This window comes from Copadichromis virginalis, linkage group LG18, assembly GCF_057382275.1.
Source record: "Copadichromis virginalis isolate Kocher_CV1m ecotype Utaka linkage group LG18, C_Virginalis_male_GT1.1, whole genome shotgun sequence".
NCBI lineage: Eukaryota > Metazoa > Chordata > Actinopteri > Cichliformes > Cichlidae > Copadichromis > Copadichromis virginalis.
Genome location: NC_140635.1, coordinates 2,736,299 through 2,754,296, shown reverse-complemented (window position 1 = coordinate 2,754,296; position 17,998 = coordinate 2,736,299). Strand labels below are relative to the sequence as shown.

Genomic DNA, 17,998 nt, shown 5'->3' with positions numbered 1-17,998 from the left:
ATCTGGGGTCTCGCTGTTTTCCTGAAGTATCGAATATTCAAGGATTCCTGCTTTCCTGTTGGATTGTTTCCATTAGCACAAAACACTGAGATGAAACAAAATTCAGCACAAGATCTGCTCATTCTCTCCTCCAACCTCTCTCATCCCAAAGACAAGGACAAAATCAGCATTAGCTCAGAGTAGGTTAATGAGATAATTATGATTGATGTGATTTGCTTATTATTCTGTGACTGTTATTATCATTTAATTCTGCCTCTGCTTGTCTCCTGCCAAATAAAGTAAAATATCCTGTAATTACAGTCTAAATTGTGGACATACCCTTTTTAAACCTTTGTGACAAAGGATTTCTTCAAATCACCCTGTAGTTCTTCAGCTAAGACACCTGAGTTAGAAAACACAAACACTGCAGTCGTCTTTACACGCGTGGGCAGTCGCTCTGAGACCTGCGTCTCATCACTGCCTGCACTCTTTATTTATACGTGTGTGTGTGTGTGTGTGTGTGTGTGTGTGTGTGTGTGTGTGTGTGAGAGTGTGTGTGTGTGTGAGTGTGTGTGTGTGTGTGAGAGTGTGTGTGTGTGTGTGTGTGTGTGTGTGTGTGTGTGAGAGTGTGTGTGTGTGTGAGTGTGTGTGTGTGTGTGTGTGTGTGTGTGAGAGTGTGTGTGTGTGTGTGTGTGTGTGAGTGTGTGAGTGTGTGTGTGTGAGAGTGTGTGTGTGTGTGAGTGTGTGTGTGTGTGTGAGAGTGTGTGTGTGTGTGTGTGTGTGTGTGTGTGTGTGTGTGTGAGAGTGTGTGTGTGTGTGTGTGTGTGTGTGTGTGTGTGTGTGTGTGTGTGTGAGTGTGTGTGTGTGTGTGAGAGTGTGTGTGTGTGTGAGTGTGTGTGTGTGTGTGAGAGTGTGTGTGTGTGTGTGTGTGTGTGTGTGTGTGTGTGTGTGTGTGTGTGAGTGTGAGAGTGTGTGTGTGTGTGAGTGTGTGTGTGTGTGTGTGTGTGTGTGTGTGTGTGTGTGTACAAATAGCTTCTTATTCTAAGAACTCTGAGCTGAGGTTCCCCTTTTTCTAATTCTGTATTTTCTTACAAGAAGAGGAATCTATCAGTTATCAGCTATCAGTTGTTTATCACACAAAAGTGCATGTCAAAAGTCACGTAGACGTTTGCTTAGTGAGTAAATAAAAGAATACATTTCATGAAGCTGATCACATTATATAAAATCAATATTCTTTTGACACTTTGTGAAATAGTAAAGGTAAGTACAAGAATATTAATCATTTTATTGTAAACAGCTCTTAGAGGTTACTCCTGTCCATCACTTTTTGAGGTGATGGACAGGGCGTTCACAGCTCTTAGCATCTTGGTGGCCGATCATAGCGATCTGCTCCTTAAAAATGGAATGTATGTAAAGATTTTAAGGAATGGTTCAGTATTAGTGCAAATGTTTTCACTGTAACTGAAAATCTTTAGAAGATTTTTTTGATTTATCAATTAAAACTATTAAAATTAATCTTACAGTAATGAGTCTGTGTCCTTTATGAACTATTAGTTTATTAGATTTATATTTCCTGGAGTGTTATTCCCAGGAAAGATTAGGATGTCAGCCTCTCTGACTTTGTCTCTGATGAACTCATTTCTAATCTTGTCCAGTGAAAGTCTGAACATCTTCCGTTCGGCCTCCTGCCTTTTTGTCAGAGCCACAGGATCCAAACCTGACATCACAGCAGCTCTCACCAACATCCTGTAAACCTTCCTTTCACTCTGCTGCTGTCCTTCTGTCACAAATCACCTGACACTCATTTAAAGTTAGCAGCACAGTGTGGCTGTGACAATGCTGCTCAAACTTTCCTAAATTACATTCAAAGTTATATATCAAGATCGTTTAAGGGCAGCAGATTACTGTGTGTCAGAACATCCACCACAGCAAGCAGCTGATACATATCAGTGATGACGTACACGTTACAGTGTGCATTTATAGCTGCAGAAGACGTCTTTCTCACAAAGGAGTTTTAGATGGTTTGCTGATGGATTTGCCTCCATCTCCTGTGTTCTTGCTGTCAGGTGGATCCTTGTAATCCTGTAAACAGTGATGCACCTGAGAGTCACAGACAGACATGTGGGACACAGACAGACCTCTTCCACAGCAGATGTCTTTAGTTCACAGGAGGAAAAATACAGGTGTGATAATGACGGCTGCATTCCAGTTAGCAGAGGTCCTGCTTTGTGGATCAGAGTCAGTTTCAGCCTGCTGTGTTACAGTGGACAGCTACAAATAACAGGTGTAGCCTGAAAGGTCGATCAGATGAAGGTTATTGGTTTGAATCCATGTTGAGAGGTTGGTATCTATCTCTCTGAGATTACTTTTTTTTGTTCATAAAGTTGTTCTGAGACAAACTGCTGCTGCCTCCAGCTGACTGGTTCCAGGTGTTGCAGGTATGAATCCTCCTGATGGTTCAGTCTGAGAAGAACTGAAGTCAGAACAGTTTTAAATGTTTGCTGGCACAAAAACACAACCTGACATCCAAGGTGAAATTCTGTGATGTAAAAGTGGAATTACAGAGAACAGCGGTGATATCACGGCCACTGAACTGTGATTAAATAAATGTTTTAAAGAACAAACAGTGTGCTCTGTAGAGCTGTTTGATAGCCAGAATACACAGAAGTCCTGCTCTCACACTGACAGCAGTGATGGACACGTACAGCTTCATGATGGCTGCCAAACACACAAAGAACACGACAGGATCAACAACCTGTGAAACAGTTTTACCAGTTTTTATACAAAATGTCATCTCTGTCATTCTAACTGTAAGCGATCATTAGCTAGATTAGCCACACGGTATTAGAGGGTTGTTGCTAGTTAGCGATGCTGCACACCTGTTACTCCCGTAGTCTTTATGCTTCAATGATTCCACAGGTCTCATTTTTTCTTATCCTGTTTTAGACAGAGATGACATCAGCAGCAGACTCCACAGAGACCCAGAGTTACTGTTAGTATCTGAATTATATGGATTTAAACAGTTTTAGATTCAGTTCACACAGAGCGCTCTACAGCCTGCTAACATGGAAAGTTAAATGAAATAAAGCACACTGACAAAAGGTTTCATAGAAGTGTAGTTTGTTCTTTTCATTTAATAACAGGGTCCAAAGTCCACATCATTATCAACAGCTACATTCATCCTGGGGAGCAACAAGTGAAGGTGACCATGAGGACCACGCTGGGTTTCCTGGGTCCAGAGGTTTGAGAAATGTCCTCCCTTTCATTTATCACAGCTTCTGTTGACCCACGGAGGAAGACTCCTGATGTGTCATTTCAGAAACATCAGGAACTGAAGGTCACCGCAGGGATCAAGCAGAACTCGCAATCTTCACCAGCAGCTTCCTCAGAGGGAAATCTTCAGACCTCCACTAGACGCCCAAAATAGAAGATGGACAAATCTGCATTTCATGAGCAGTGTGATAGAGACCTTTACTTTGTGTGATGTTAGAAGTATAGACCCTGTGCACGAGAAAATGCTAACTTCCTGGTTTGAGACCGGATGTGGGGTTGTATATTTCCGGTAGCTTTATTTTGCCGTCAATCGCTATTGCGGAGATGGACGCCAAAATGATGTGCAAAACTCGAAAACGGAAAGATCGCTTTTTTTATTTTTTTTGTGTCCCGTTTGGATCTTTAGCCATCAGAATTGTTGTCTTAAGGCCAAGAAAGATGCCAAGCGGATTTATTTTACAAAGTGGACCATCATGGCCTTGCCATATTGGTCCATTTGATTGACCTTTATTATAATTATGAATTTATTTTATTTTCAGTTGCTACAAACGGGACAGACATGACTGGGGGATAGGACAGGGAGAAAGAATGAAAGAAAGAGAGGGAGAGAAAGAAAACCAATGGGGAGAAGAGACGGTGAGAAGGGGGGGAAGAAAGAAAAACAAACGATCACATGTATGGAGAAAAAAAACAGAAGAGAAAGCAAACAGCAAAGAGCAACATAATAAAAAAAACAGCACCTTCACAATAAACTAGCTAGCAGTAGATATCAGTAGATACTAAATAATAAACGATATTGTGCAGCACGCAAGATAGACAGCGCATAATGTGCTTTGAGGCAGCAGCCAAGAAAGGTGTAGTCCGCGTCTGTGAACACCCGTGTGTACACCTGTGTGCATACCTGTGTGGATCAGCATGCTTGTATTCCAAAGGTTTCTCCATGTAACGATCTGCTAGGGAGTGTGGGGAGCCATAGCCCCGTCCCACAGGGCATGAAGCAGGTATGGAGGAGATCCAGGCCCTAGATATCCAGAGGCCCCAGAGTACAAGGACCCGAGGAGGACCACCAAAGGGGGGGGAACGGTGCCACCCTCCTGGGAAGAGCTGAGTAGAACCCCAAAGGAGAGGTCACCCCGCAGCTACAGAGCAGAGGCCAGAGGGGGTTGCAGTGGTGTGCCCGCGGGCTCTGCCGGCAGCCAGCTGTGCCAGAGAGGACCGAGCTTCAGAGGGGCAAGCCGCACCTAGACCCAGGAGATGTAACCCTTCTCTCTGGGGTGGAGGCAAGCGGACCACCTCCTTATCTGCAGTAGCAGGGAGGCCCCGCATCCCAGACCCCAGTCTCACGGCCAGCACCTCCTCCCAGCCCTGACGGCTAACAGAACCGGGGTGAGTGAAGACCCCAAACCTCCCTACGCCCACTCATATGTAGTGTTGCTGTGTGCTGTTCTAAAGTGCATTTAAAACTCAGGAGAGCATGGTACTAGCTTCCTCTCAGAGAGCAGCACCCTCAGTGTCTAAATGTATTTAAAATTGAGGGTAGGGCACCAGCGCCAGAGGTGGTTTGGAGTACACCGACCATCCTCTGGATGCTGTAAAACGTGCCCACCCCCAAGGCCCTACATGGATGTGTTATGTGAGAGTGTGAGTAATGTGGATGTCTAGGTTGCAGAATAAAATTGAGGCACAGGCGGCCAGAAGGGGACAGAGGGGGGGTGCCTCCCCTGCACCCTGGTGACATACCTGCACCCCAAGCCCTGCATGTGGGTGGGTGTGGTAGAGCGGGAATAGGGAGGCAGCTGAGGATGGGGAGGGAAGAAAGGGAGGGGCATGTGGCCCCTCCCTGGGGCCAGCTCCCTCGCTGACCCCAGTAGGCACCCCCACACTCTGGAACCCACCAGGGCAAGGGGGCCCAGGCCCATCCGGACCGGGGCCCGCAGCAGCAGCACCGCCCAGTCCCACAGAGTCAGGGGCAGCCCACCCGACTCCATCCCAGAGAAAACTGCACCCACCCCATCATCCAATCATCTCCCAAACTACACAAGACAATAGACACCCAGGTTGAGTTCATTCTCCACCTCTCCTATATCTCTCCCCCTACCTGCAGAGTGAGCTCCTGTAGTGAGGAGACCTCCTGCAAAGATATAACAGCCTCCCCACCAGTTAGAGAGCCCCCTAGTAGGGCCGATGCACCAGAGGTCCCCTGCACTGGGGCTGAGCCCCCCTGCACCCACCCGCCCACTGCTCCGGCGACACAACAGCCAGGACCCAAGCCCCCAAGGCCCGGTCAGCACCCCAGACCGGGGGGAGGAGCACTCCCAGACTCCCAAGCCTCCACGCCCGTCCCGGACCCTCCCAGGGGCAGCCAGGCTACCAGGCCAGTAACCAATGTCCGCCAGCACAGACCCTCCCCCATCTCCGCTGTACGCAGCCACAAGGAAAACACCATCTAAGAGCCCCCAGAGCTCCTAACCAGGTCATGGCCACATCCCCCAGGTTAGGCCCTCTAGGGAAACGTCCCTAGGGACTCCCCAGACGCCCTAAGGCCATCCCTACCCCCATATCAATCACAATAGCGAAGGCAGGACCAAACCATGACCCCCCACCCCCACTAGGTGATGAAGCCCATCAAAGGAGCCCAAAGGGATTGATCAAATGTGATGGCAGATGTTGTATCAAGACTAATGTGATCTATTAGATGGTTTCTATATTGGTTAGAATTAAGATTATTTTATTTTTCCAGTTAATGAGGACCATTTTCTTGGCAATGCATAGGGCCGTAAAAACAACGTGGGCTGTGTTTATTTCTGCAGTGACCTCATCCAAGTTGCCCAGCAAGCATACTAAAGGGGAGGCTGGAATGTTACATTTCAGACACTTTGATAAGTCTTCACATATCTCACGCCAAAATTTCTGAACTGGTGGACAGAACCAAAGAGCGTGGATGTAATTGTCCGGTGTATTTGCTGTGCAGTGTGAGCAGTTGTTGGAAGGCGTATAGCCCATCTTGAACATCCTATGACCAGTATAGTGCACTCTGTGTAATATTTTGTATTGTATTAATTGCAAACTGGGATTTCTGATCCATTGAAAGGTTGTTAAGCATATCTGAGACCAAAGGATTGGGTCTAAGCTGATTGATAAATCTGCTTCCCATTTTGCAATAGGAAGGGATATTGATTCATCTATTTTAGAAAGTGTTCTGTATATTTTAAACAATAATTTGGGGGGTTTTAGACTTAAAAAAAAAATTGTACCACACTTGGTGGTGTTTGTAATTCAGCTTCACTGGGATTAAATTTCTTTTTTACTATGGATTTAATTTGTTGATATTCCAATAATCGTTTCTTGTTGATCCCATATTGTGTAACTAGTCTGTCAAACGAAATAAAGTCTGTTCCTTCCAATATATGTTCCAAGTATTTAATTCCTTTGCAACTCCAATCTGGAAAGTTTATCATATTATTATTTCGTAATATGTCCGGATTGTTCCAGATAGGTGTAAGTTTGCATGGGATTAATGAAGACTCAGAGAAGAGCTAATATTTTATATTTCCACATTGCAGTGGGGAAGGAGAAGAATTATGGAAGGAGCAATTAATCGGAAGAACTGTTGATTTCGACCAGTTAATTGAATAATCTGAGACACTTGAGAAGGAATTTATCAATGCAATTACCCCAGAGATATTGGTTTGTGAGTTTTGGAGAAAAAGTAACACATCATCTGCATAAAGGCTGATTTTATGTTCTATATTCTTACATTTTATGCCCTTAATTGTTGTAGCCTGTCTAATTGCTGCTGCTAATGGCTCAATAAAAATTGCAAACGGTGAAGGGGAGAGTGGGCATCCCTGCCTGGTGCCCCTCAAGAGACAGAAGCTGGAGGATGTTTGGTCATTTGTTCTGACACAAGCTGTTGGGGAATTATATAATATTTTTAACCAGTTGATGAAAGAGGATCCAAAACCAAATTTGTGTAAAGTTGCAAATAGAAATTTCCAGTTAACTCTGTCAAATGCTTTTTCTGCATCTAAAGAAAATATTATGGTTTCAATGTTTTTACTGCATGAGTGGTCTATTAAATTAAGTAATCTACGTGTATTTGTTGATGAGTGCCTAAGAGACTGATATTTGCAGAGTTCATATTTGGTGGTAGTCTACCATTTTCTTTGATTTCCTGCAACATCCTGTGAAAAACTGGTGCCAGAATTGTCCAGAATTCTTTGTAAAAATCTGTTGGAAAGTCGTCTGGACCTGGAGCCTTATTATTGGGCATACTTATCAGAGCTTCCTGGAGTTCACCTGGCGTCAGTGGCGAATCCAGTGCCATTGCTTGAGTGTCCAATAATTTTGGAAGAGTTATGTTGTCGAGAAATTGATCAATTTCGTTTTTAGATGGGTTTATTTGTGGTGTATATAAAGTTTCATAGAAATCCCTAAAAATTTTGTTTATTTTTTTAGGATCATATATTGTATTCCCAGATAAATCTTTAACAGCACATATAGTTGTTTTTTCTTTATTGATTTTTAACTGGTTAGCAAGAAATTGTCTGGATTTGTTACCGTGTTCATAATTTTGCAGGCGAAGTCTTTGTACTAAGAATTTAGTCTTTTTATTAATGATTTCATTTAATTCTAGTTTTGTCTTGCATATTTTGTTTAATATTTCTTGATCTTGGTGTGACACATAGGCTTTTTCTAAGGATTTGATGTTTTTCTCTAGTTCCTGAATTTTTTTGTTTTCTTCTTTCTTCTTATGTGATGAGAAAGAGATTATTTTACCTCTCATCACGGCTTTCCCTGCTTCCCAGAGGACAGATGCTGATGTTCCAGGAATGTCATTAAAGCCTAAATATAGAGTCGATTCTTTTTTAAAGTATTTGATAAACTCTTCGTCTTTGAGCACTGATGTATTAAATCTCCAGTTTTTTCTTGGTGTAGTATTATTCATCTGTATTAGTGTTAAAGATACAGGAGCATGATCGCTGACAGCTATAGGATGAATCTCAGTGTCTGAAATGTCACTCAGCAGTGAGCTGCTGACAGGAAAATAATCCAGACGAGAGTAGGAGTGATGGACATGTGTTTTGTTTTAACATATGGCATAGAAACTGAACATTTAACAGTGTTTCCTAAAAAAACCCTCTGCTGTCTGATCATTTCCTGATAACATTTACATTTACAATAATTGATTACACAGCAGTGGAGAGTAGACTTTATCAAAGTAGATGTCTTTCTGAAAGCGCTGTAACTAAGTTTAAGAATATAATCCACCCACTGTTATCATCTTCAATGCCCTGTACCAACATAGAGCAGAGCAGCTATCTGAACGCTACCCCAACAGAGGTCGATTATCTTGTTAATAATTTCACCTCCTCACTACGTACGACTCTGGATACTGTAGCTCCAGTGAAAACAAAGGTCTCAAATCAGAAGTACCTGACTCCGTGGTATAATTCTCATACCCTAAAGCAGATGACTCATAATCTGGAGAGGAAATGGCGTGTCACAAATTTAGAGGATCATCATTTAGCCTGGAGAAATAGTTTGCTGCTTTATAAGAAAGCCCTCCGCAAAGCCAGAACATCTTACTATTCATCACTGATTGAAGAAAATAAGAACAACCCCAGGTTTCTCTTCAGCACTGTAGCCTGGCTGACAAAAAGTCAGAGCTCTTTTGAGCCAACAATCCCTTTAACGTTAACTAGTAACGACTTCATGAACTTCTTCACAAATAAAATTTTTATCATTAGAGAAAAAATTACCAGTAATCATCCCACAGATGTAATATTATCTACAGCTACTCTTAGTACCCTTGATGTTAAGTTAGACTCTTTTTCTCTAATTGATCTTTCTGAGTTAACTTCAATAATTACTTCCTCCAAACCATCAACGTGTCTTTTAGACCCGATTCCTACAAAACTGCTCAAAGAAGTCCTGCCATTAATTAATTCTTCGATCTTAAATATGATCAACCTATCTCTAATGATCGGCTATGTACCACAGGCCTTCAAGCTGGTTGTAGTTAAACCTTTACTCAAAAACCATCTCTAGACCCAGCAGTCTTAGCTAATTATAGGCCAATCTCCAACCTTCCTTTCATATCAAACATCCTTGAAAGAGTAGTTGTCAAACAGCTAACAGATCATCTGCAGAGGAATGGTTTATTTGAAGAGTTTCAGTCAGGTTTCAGAGCTCATCACAGCACAGAAACAGCTTTAGTGAAGGTTACAAATAATCTTCTTATGGCCTCTGACAGTGGACTCATCTCTGTGCTTGTCCTGCTAGACCTCAGTGCAGCATTCAATACTGTCGACCATAATATCCTATTAGAGCGATTAGAACATGCTGTAGGTATTACAGGTACTGTGCTGCAGTGGTTTGTATCATATCTATCTAATAGACTCCAGTTTGTGCATGTAAATGGAGAGTCCTCTTCACACACTGAGGTTAATTATGGAGTTCCACAGGGTTCAGTGCTAGGACCAATTCTGTTTACATTATACATGCTTCCCTTAGGCAGCATCATTAGAAGACATAGCATACATTTTCACTGCTATGCTGATGACACCCAGCTCTATCTGTCCATGAAGCCAGATTTTCCAACTATTTATTTATGAGTGACTTATGTATGTATGTATGTATATATATGTATATATTGTACTATTCTTAGTTAGTGTCTTGTCTGTCTTGTCTTAATGTTGGTTTTAAAATGGAGCACTGTAACAAAAAATAATTTCCCCCAGGGATCAATAAAGTATTCTGATTCTGATTCTGATTCTGATAACACACACCAATTAGTTAAACTGCAGGAATGTCTTAAAGACATAAAGACCTGGATGGCTGCTAACTTTCTGCTTCTTAATTCAGATCAAACTGAGGTTATTGTACTCGGCCCTGAAAAGCTTAGAAATATGGCATCTAACCAGATTCTTACTCTGGATGGCATTACCTTGGCCTCCAGTAACGCTGTGAGGAACCTTGGAGTCATTTTTGACCAGGACATGTCCTTCAATGCACATATTAAACAAATATGTAAGACTGCGTTCTTCCATTTGTGCAACATCTCTAAAATTAGAAATATCCTGTCTCAGAGTGCGCTGAAAAACTAGTTCATGCATTTATTACTTTCAGGCTGGACGACTGTAATTCATTATTATCAGGATGTCCAAAAAACTCACTGAAAAGCCTTCAGCTAATCCAAAATGCTGCAGCAAGAGTCCTGACAGGGACTAGAAAGAGAGAGCATATTTCTCCTGTTTTGGCTTCCCTTCATTGGCTTCCAGTTAAGTCCAGAATTGAATTCAAAATCCTGCTCCTCACATACAAGGTCTTAAATAATCAGGCCCCATCTTATCTTAATGACCTTGTAGTACCATATCACCCTATTAGAGCACTTCGCTCTCGCTCTGCAGGCCTACTTGTTGTTCCTAGAGTATTTAAAAGTAGAATGGGAGGCAGAGCCTTCAGTTTTCAGGCCCCTCTTCTGTGGAACCAGCTTCCAGTTTGGATTCAGGAGACAGACACTATCTCTACTTTCAAGATTAGGCTTCAAACTTTCCTTTTTGCTAAAGCATATAGTTAGGGCTGGACCAGGTGACCCTGAATCCTCCCTTAGTTATGCTGCAATAGACGTAGGCTGCCGGGGATTCCCATGATGCATTGAGTTTTTCCTTTCCAGTCACCTTTCTCACTCACTATGTATTAACAGACCTCTCTGCATTGAATCATATCTGTTATTAACCTCTGTCTCTCTTCCACAGCATGTCTTTATCGTGTCTTCCTTCTCTCACCCCAACCGGTCGCAGCAGATGGCCCCTCCCCTCCCTGAGCCTGGTTCCTCCGGAGGTTTCTTCCTGTTAAAAGGGAGTTTTTCCTTCCCACTGTTGCCAAATTGCTTGCTCATAGGGGGTCATATGATTGTTGGGTTTTTCTCTGTATCTATGAAGCGCCTTGAGGCGACTTATGTTGTGATTTGGCGCTATATAAATAAAATTGAATTGAATTGAATAGAAGAAAGAATATTCCTTACTGTTGGGGTGAAGGGAGCGCCATGCATCGCAAAGACCAAAGTCGCTCATATACTGTTTGATTATATTTGTGGACTGCCAGTTACGCTGAGCTCCTGCTGTATTGAGCCTATCCATTTCTTCATTTAGTCCCAGGTTGAGGTCTCCCCCAAGAACAATTGTGCAGTCTAGGTGTTCGGAGAGTGTACTAAAAAAACCGTGGAAGAATGAGGGGTCATCAACATTTGGACCATATATACTTACAATACCTAGCTTTTGGTTAAGTATAGATAGTTTGACGATTAGGAATCTGCCCTCTGGATCTATAACTGTATCGAGTACTGTGAAATTAATATTTTTATGTATTAGAATTGCTACTCCTCTTTGTCTAGAATTATAACAAGCTGAGAACACATTAGGAAACTCAGGTGTTTTACGTTTATTCAAACCTGTGACAGGCATGTGGGTTTCTTGTAATAAAACAACGTCTGCCTGTAATTTTTTAAGTTGGTTAAGTATTTTTAACCTTTTTTCCCTAGAGCCAGCTCCATGCACATTCCATGTGACAAATCTTAGCATGCCCATAGTTGTGTGTTTGTGGCTAATGATGTACGCTGTGTGTCTCGCTTAGACGGGTGAGGAAAATGGAAACACATCATTTTTTTTTTGTAAGTAAAGAGAAGAAAATGCGCGGCGAGAAGCTCCATAGGTCTGACTATGTGTGTGCATAATAACTAATATGAGCAAATGTGTGCGTGTGTCCTATATCTGTGTGCGCTGTGTGGCTGTTGTAAATGTGTTGCCTTTAAACGCATGTGTGTGCGTGAACGTGCAGAGTAAGCATGTAGAAATAGACAGTGTCGCTTGTGGATGGATAGGGAAACAGGTGATCGACATAGTGATAGAAAAGATAAGCAAATAAACCAAAGAGCAATGTGCGCGACAAGAGAGAGAGAGGGAAAAAGAAATAAAAACGGAAACATTCCAATTAAAGCGTTGGCGGAGAGTGACGGTGACGTTAGCAAACTAAATTAGCAAACTGAAATTACATAGTTAAGCAAAAGTTAATACAAGAGAGTGTGAGTGAAGAGAATAGTGTAGCGGATACTTATCTGGTGTGCGGTCAATACAGCCATGGAGTGATGCCAGGGTCGCGGTAGAGCTGTCCGTCCACGTAGAGCCGGTCCACGGCGATGACAGCCCGGGAGCCTTTCTGGATAAAACTACGTCGGACTGGGAAGAGGACCCTGCATCATTCCAGGATCTCTCTGGGGAACTGATCGTTCACGCTGAAATCCGTTCCTTTCAGCTCTCTGCCGCGACTCTTCCCCTGCTCCTTCTGCTTGAAGTGGCTGAATTTGGCTACAATAGGACGTGGTCTCCCGCTTCCTGTCTTCGGAGCCCCGATGCGATGCACTCTTTCGAACCCTATGTTTTTCACCGTGTCCTCCGGCAGCTTCAGGTGGATTTTAATGTGTCATGGTCCTGGGTCGGTGACCCAGCGCTTTTAGTTATCATTTTCTAGTTTATGATGATTATTATTGTTTGAGTTCTGTGTGTTATATTTGGTCTGCCTTTGAGTCTGTGTCTCTGTCTATGGTGTCACCCCATCTGTTTGTGAATCTGTCTGTTTAGTTCAATGTCTTGTCTGGTTCCATGTGTCTGAGTTTCCTGTTTTATTGTGAAGGTCCGCATCGTATGTGAGTGTGATCAGTTTACGTTTCCCCTGTCCCGTCAGCCCAGATTCCTCCCAGCTGTGTTGCCCTCCTGTCTCTCATCCCCTGATTACTGGTGTGTGTATTTAAGCTCTGTGTGTTCTCCTGCCTGTTGCCGGTTCGTCTGTGTTCCTCCGTGTCAGTCTGTGTAACTCTGTGTCAGTCTGTTACCCTGTTACCCTGTGTTCCACGGTGTCCTGTTCCTCGTCTGCGTCTCTCTGCTATTCATCATCCGTTGTCATATGCTCCCAGGTCTGTTATTTTTAGTTCTCCCAGTTTAGGTGTCTTTAGTTGTTTGTTATGCCCCACTGTTTGTTTGCCACTACACCTCTGTAAATAAAACCACCGGTATCTCATCCACTGCCTGCATCTTGGGTCCTCCTTCTAAATCCACACGGCTCGCCTCGGCAGCCGTGACAGTACGAACCGGCCACTATGGACCCAGCAGCATTCAACCCGCCCAAGGAGCTCCGGGAGGACATTGTTTACTCCGTGGACAAATTAATTAACGCGTGGCTGGAGCACGAGGGGAGAGAATTTCGCCAAGCCGTGGCTAATCGGCTACAGCGCTTGGTTTCTGGTCTCCCCTGGCTGCTCAGCTCACTTCACCCGCTCGCACAGAATTTCATTCTGAACGGACTCCGTCTTCACCCCCCGGCTGCTACCACCCACCCTGCAACTCATGCTTCACTGCCCGGTCCGACAGAGGATGTTCTGCCCGGCCCGTCAACCCAGCCTTCAAGGGGGAAACGGCGCTCACGCTGCCGACGCTCCTCGCCACAGTTGGACCTGGGGATTTCCGAGCGGCCAGCTGTGGTGAGTGGACAGGACAGTATTATTGGTCTGAACTGTGGGACCGTTTACTCAGGGGTGATGTTCTGTACGGCACAGGACAAAAACTGTTTATCGCCTGAAGCTCAGTTAGCCGCCCGGCCAGAAGCTCAGTTAGCCGCCCGGCCAGAAGCTCAGTTAGCCGCCCGGCCAGAAGCCCAGTCGCCACCTCCGCCACATTCAGCCTCACAATCCATAGCTCAATTACAGTCACAGCCAGACTTATTACAAACGCTGTTACAATCCATGGCCCAGTCAGTAGCCCGGTTGGCAGAAGAATCATTAGCTTTATCCTCAGTTCAGCCTCCTGTTCAGCAGCCACCAGCCCTGCATCCTGTGTCAGTTGCTCCACCACCTGTTCAGCTATCACCTTCACCTACTCCTCCTGTACAGCAAGCCATGTCAGTCCAACCCATAACGGACAGTTCAACTACTTCGTACTCTAAGCAGAGAGACAAACCCAAGAACAATGGAAACATTCCTCAAGAGCTGGCCAGTTCTGAGACTGCGACACGCTCCAGGGCCTCCCCAGAGGCTGGGGTTGAGCCCCCAGCTGACTCTGGACCCCTGGAGGTTAAGAAGCCAGCTGAGGACTGCACCGGACTGTCGCTGCCTGAGCTGAGTCACTGCTCAGTGCAGCTGCAGTCCACTTTCTGTCTGCCAGAGGCCCGTGTGCCTGCTGGTTCTGTTGCGTCCCTGCCAGAGGCCCGTGTGCCTGCTGGTTCTGTTGCGTTCCTGCCAGAGGCCCGTGTGCCTGCTGGTTCTGTTGCGTCCCTGCCAGAGGCCCGTGTGCCTGCTGGTTCTGTTGCGTCCCTGCCAGAGGTCTCCGCACCTGCTGGTTCTGTTCTGTGTGTGCCAGGGGCTCCAGTGCCCACTGGTTCTGAGACTGTTTTTGCTGGGGGGCCCGAGGAGCCCGTCCAGCGTCCTGCCTCGTCAGCTGGGGGGCCCGAGGAGCCCGTCCAGCCACTGCTTCATCCGCTTCGCCTGGTCCAGCCACTGCTTCATCCGCTTCGCCTGCTCCAGCCACTGTGTCTTCATCCGCTTCGCCTGCTCCAGCCACTGTGTCTTCATCCGCTTCGCCTGGTCCAGCCACTGTGTCTTCATCTGCTTCGCCTGGTCCAGCCTCTGTGTCTTCATCCTCGTCTGGTCCAGCCTCTGTGTCTTCATCCTCGTCTGGTCCAGCCTCTGTGTCTTCATCCTCGTCTGGTCCGGCTCCAGCATCCTCATCAGCGTCGCCTGGTCCGGCTTCTGCTTCAGCATCAGCTGCTTTGCCTGGTCCAGCCTCCTCATCAGCGTCCGCCTCGTCTGGTCCAGCCTCCTCATCAGCGTCCGCCTCGTCTGGTCCAGCCTCCTCATCAGCGTCCGCCATCGTCGGTCATCTGCCTGGCCGCTTGTTGGGCATCTCCGCCACCGTGGACGCCCTCCTGAACGCCGCCACTGCCTTCCGCGTGGCCGGCCTCCGGACTTGTTTCCACGCCGCTGTTGCCGTCCGCACGGTTGGCCCCCAGAACTGTTTCCACGCCGCTGTTGCCGTCCGCACGGTCGGCCCCCAGAACTGTTTCCACGCCGCTGTTGCCGTCCGCACGGTCGGCCCCCAGAACTGTTTCCACGCCACTGCCTACTGCGTGGCCGGCATCGGGACCTGCCCCGCTGCCATTCGCATGGTCGGCCTCCTGAACTTGACCATCTGGGCCTTTTTGGACTCTGTCCCTCCGTCCTGGGCCCCCTCCGCCCACCCTGGTCGGGTGCTTTTCTTTTTTGGTTTTGGTCCGTTTTTGTGTTTCTGCTGGGCTGTCTGGAGCCAGCCCTTGAGGGGGGGGGGGGGGGTACTGTCATGGTCCTGGGTCGGTGACCCAGCGCTTTTAGTTATCATTTTCTAGTTTATGATGATTATTATTGTTTGAGTTCTGTGTGTTATATTTGGTCTGCCTTTGAGTCTGTGTCTCTGTCTATGGTGTCACCCCATCTGTTTGTGAATCTGTCTGTTTAGTTCAATGTCTTGTCTGGTTCCATGTGTCTGAGTTTCCTGTTTTATTGTGAAGGTCCGCGTCGTATGTGAGTGTGTTCAGTTTACGTTTCCCCTGTCCCGTCAGCCCAGATTCCTCCCAGCTGTGTTGCCCTCCTGTCTCTCATCCCCTGATTACTGGTGTGTGTATTTAAGCCCTGTGTGTTCTCCTGCCTGTTGCCGGTTCGTCTGTGTTCCTCCGTGTCAGTCTGTTACCCTGTGTTCCACGGTGTCCTGTTCCTCGTCTGCGTCTCTCTGCTATTCATCATCCGTTGTCATATGCTCCCAGGTCTGTTATTTTTAGTTCTCCCAGTTTAGGTGTCTTTAGTTGTTTGTTATGCCCCACTGTTTGTTTGCCACTACACCTCTGTAAATAAAACCACCGGTATCTCATCCACTGCCTGCATCTTGGGTCCTCCTTCTAAATCCACACGGCTCGCCTCGGCAGCCGTGACATAATGAAGCTTCTCACGGTCGTTTCCGGGTGTTAAGTCTAATTGTTGAATGTTGCCATTGTGTTTCTTAAATTTGTACAGTCTTAGTTTAAGCAGTAGGATCAAAGCCATTCCGTTGATCCTGACCACCTCTCCAACCACTCTGTGCTGGGGGAGGTTTTATTGTAGATACATCCTATCTGAAAGATCTGTTTCTTTCGATGTAAACTTCCTGGGTTTACAACCCTTTGGTCAGCAGGAGGTCTGACACACACACACACACACACACACACACAGTGTATACATTTACATACAGTGTCTTGTCTTTGTAACCAAAGGGGGTTGCAAGGGGAGGTGTTTTGTAAACTATTGTTTGAAGTTTGTCAATAAAAGGCAGCGAGAGGAGGCCATCATCGGGGTCATTGTCGTGCTGGACACAGATGAGAGGCCTCCCTTGCGCAAGTAATCGATCGATCACTGTTGCCTTGTTTTTCTTTCATGGGAATAAGTCCTGGATACAGCGGGGTCTGAGTTTAGACCCAACATTTATTTGGTCCTTCGGAGCCGGAGCCTAACACATTGCATCCACCGAGGAGAGGGAGAGGACGCCACCGCAACGTCTGGGATGATTGACGTAAAGCCCTGGTGTTTCACTTTGCTTTGTCACCAGGCCGGGAAGTTTGCGCCTGAACTCCCCTCGGGATGGATGACGATTGACGGGATCCAGAGACTCTTCCCATGAACGTAAACAAACAGTGAGTACAGAAGGCCTTAGAGAGCGGCTACGTGACCCTGCGTTGACCGCAGGTACGGGAGCGCGCTAGCCACGTGAGAGACGCAGGCTTCTCCGCCGTGTGGGGCGTGGAGATAACCTAGGTTCGGTGACTCCGCTGTGAAGAGAGTCCGGAATCTCCGCCATTTGTGGGCGTTAGAGAGTGTCCGAAGGTTGAATTCTCCGCCATATGGGGCGTTTGAGAGTTTTCAACAGAGAGCGCTACCTGTGCGTGCAGACGCAAGCGATAGGCCTATGTTGTGTGTGTGTGCAGGCCAGACGTGGTCTGCGTGAGTGTGGCTGATTGTTGTCTTGTAATGGAGAATAAAATGTGTAAGTCTGCCTTAGAAGGAGATGTAAAATTTATGGAGAAATGTTTACCAGGCAGCACACAGTATGTAGGTTGTTGGTGTGAGAAATATGGATTTGAAGGGACATTAGTGGAAGTTCAGTGTAAAATGCTTGTAGAAAGAATAGCTGTAAATGTAGCAGGTAAAACAGGGAAAGCGAAGCGGAGGAAGGAATTGCAGTTAGCTGTTGCTAAGTTTTGGCTGGAGCAGGCTCAGAAGAGAAGAGAAGCACAGAATGTTAAAAGAGCAATGTTGCAAGCAGTAGTTGTGAAACCTGAGGATGAAACAGCTCAATCCACTGCAACTACTTTAGAACAACACCATAGAAAAGCATTAGGAAGAGCAAGAATGTTAGCAGAAAGAAGAGCCAGAGAAGAGCGTGAGAGAGCAGAGGCAGAGGTGGAGGAGAGACTAAAGGCTGAGTATGGAGAGACATTAGGAGCAACACTGAGTCCAAGACAGACTAGGCAGAGAAGGAAACAGAAAGTAAAGTTAGTGAACACAAACGTTACAACTACATATCCATCCCTGACACAACACAAAAAAAAAAAAAAACATATGGTGTTTCTGTCCCAGAGTGTGAAGATGAAGAAAGTTTTTCTCCTGATCCATTCCGTGAGTGTGAGCATGTTT

At 45.8% G+C, this 17,998-nt stretch overlaps 1 protein-coding gene across 1 annotated transcript in view; it reads right to left on the bottom strand.

The window, feature by feature from the left end:
- Nucleotides 1-4,218, bottom strand: part of LOC146686914 (uncharacterized) — a 280,227-nt gene extending 276,009 nt beyond the window's left edge. Inside the window, exon 1 of the mRNA XM_085440095.1 lies at nt 4,154-4,218. The gene's annotated coding sequence lies outside the window, so the exon portion shown is untranslated. The remainder of the gene's footprint in view (nt 1-4,153) is intronic.
- Between the last annotated feature and the right edge of the window lie 13,780 nt (nt 4,219-17,998).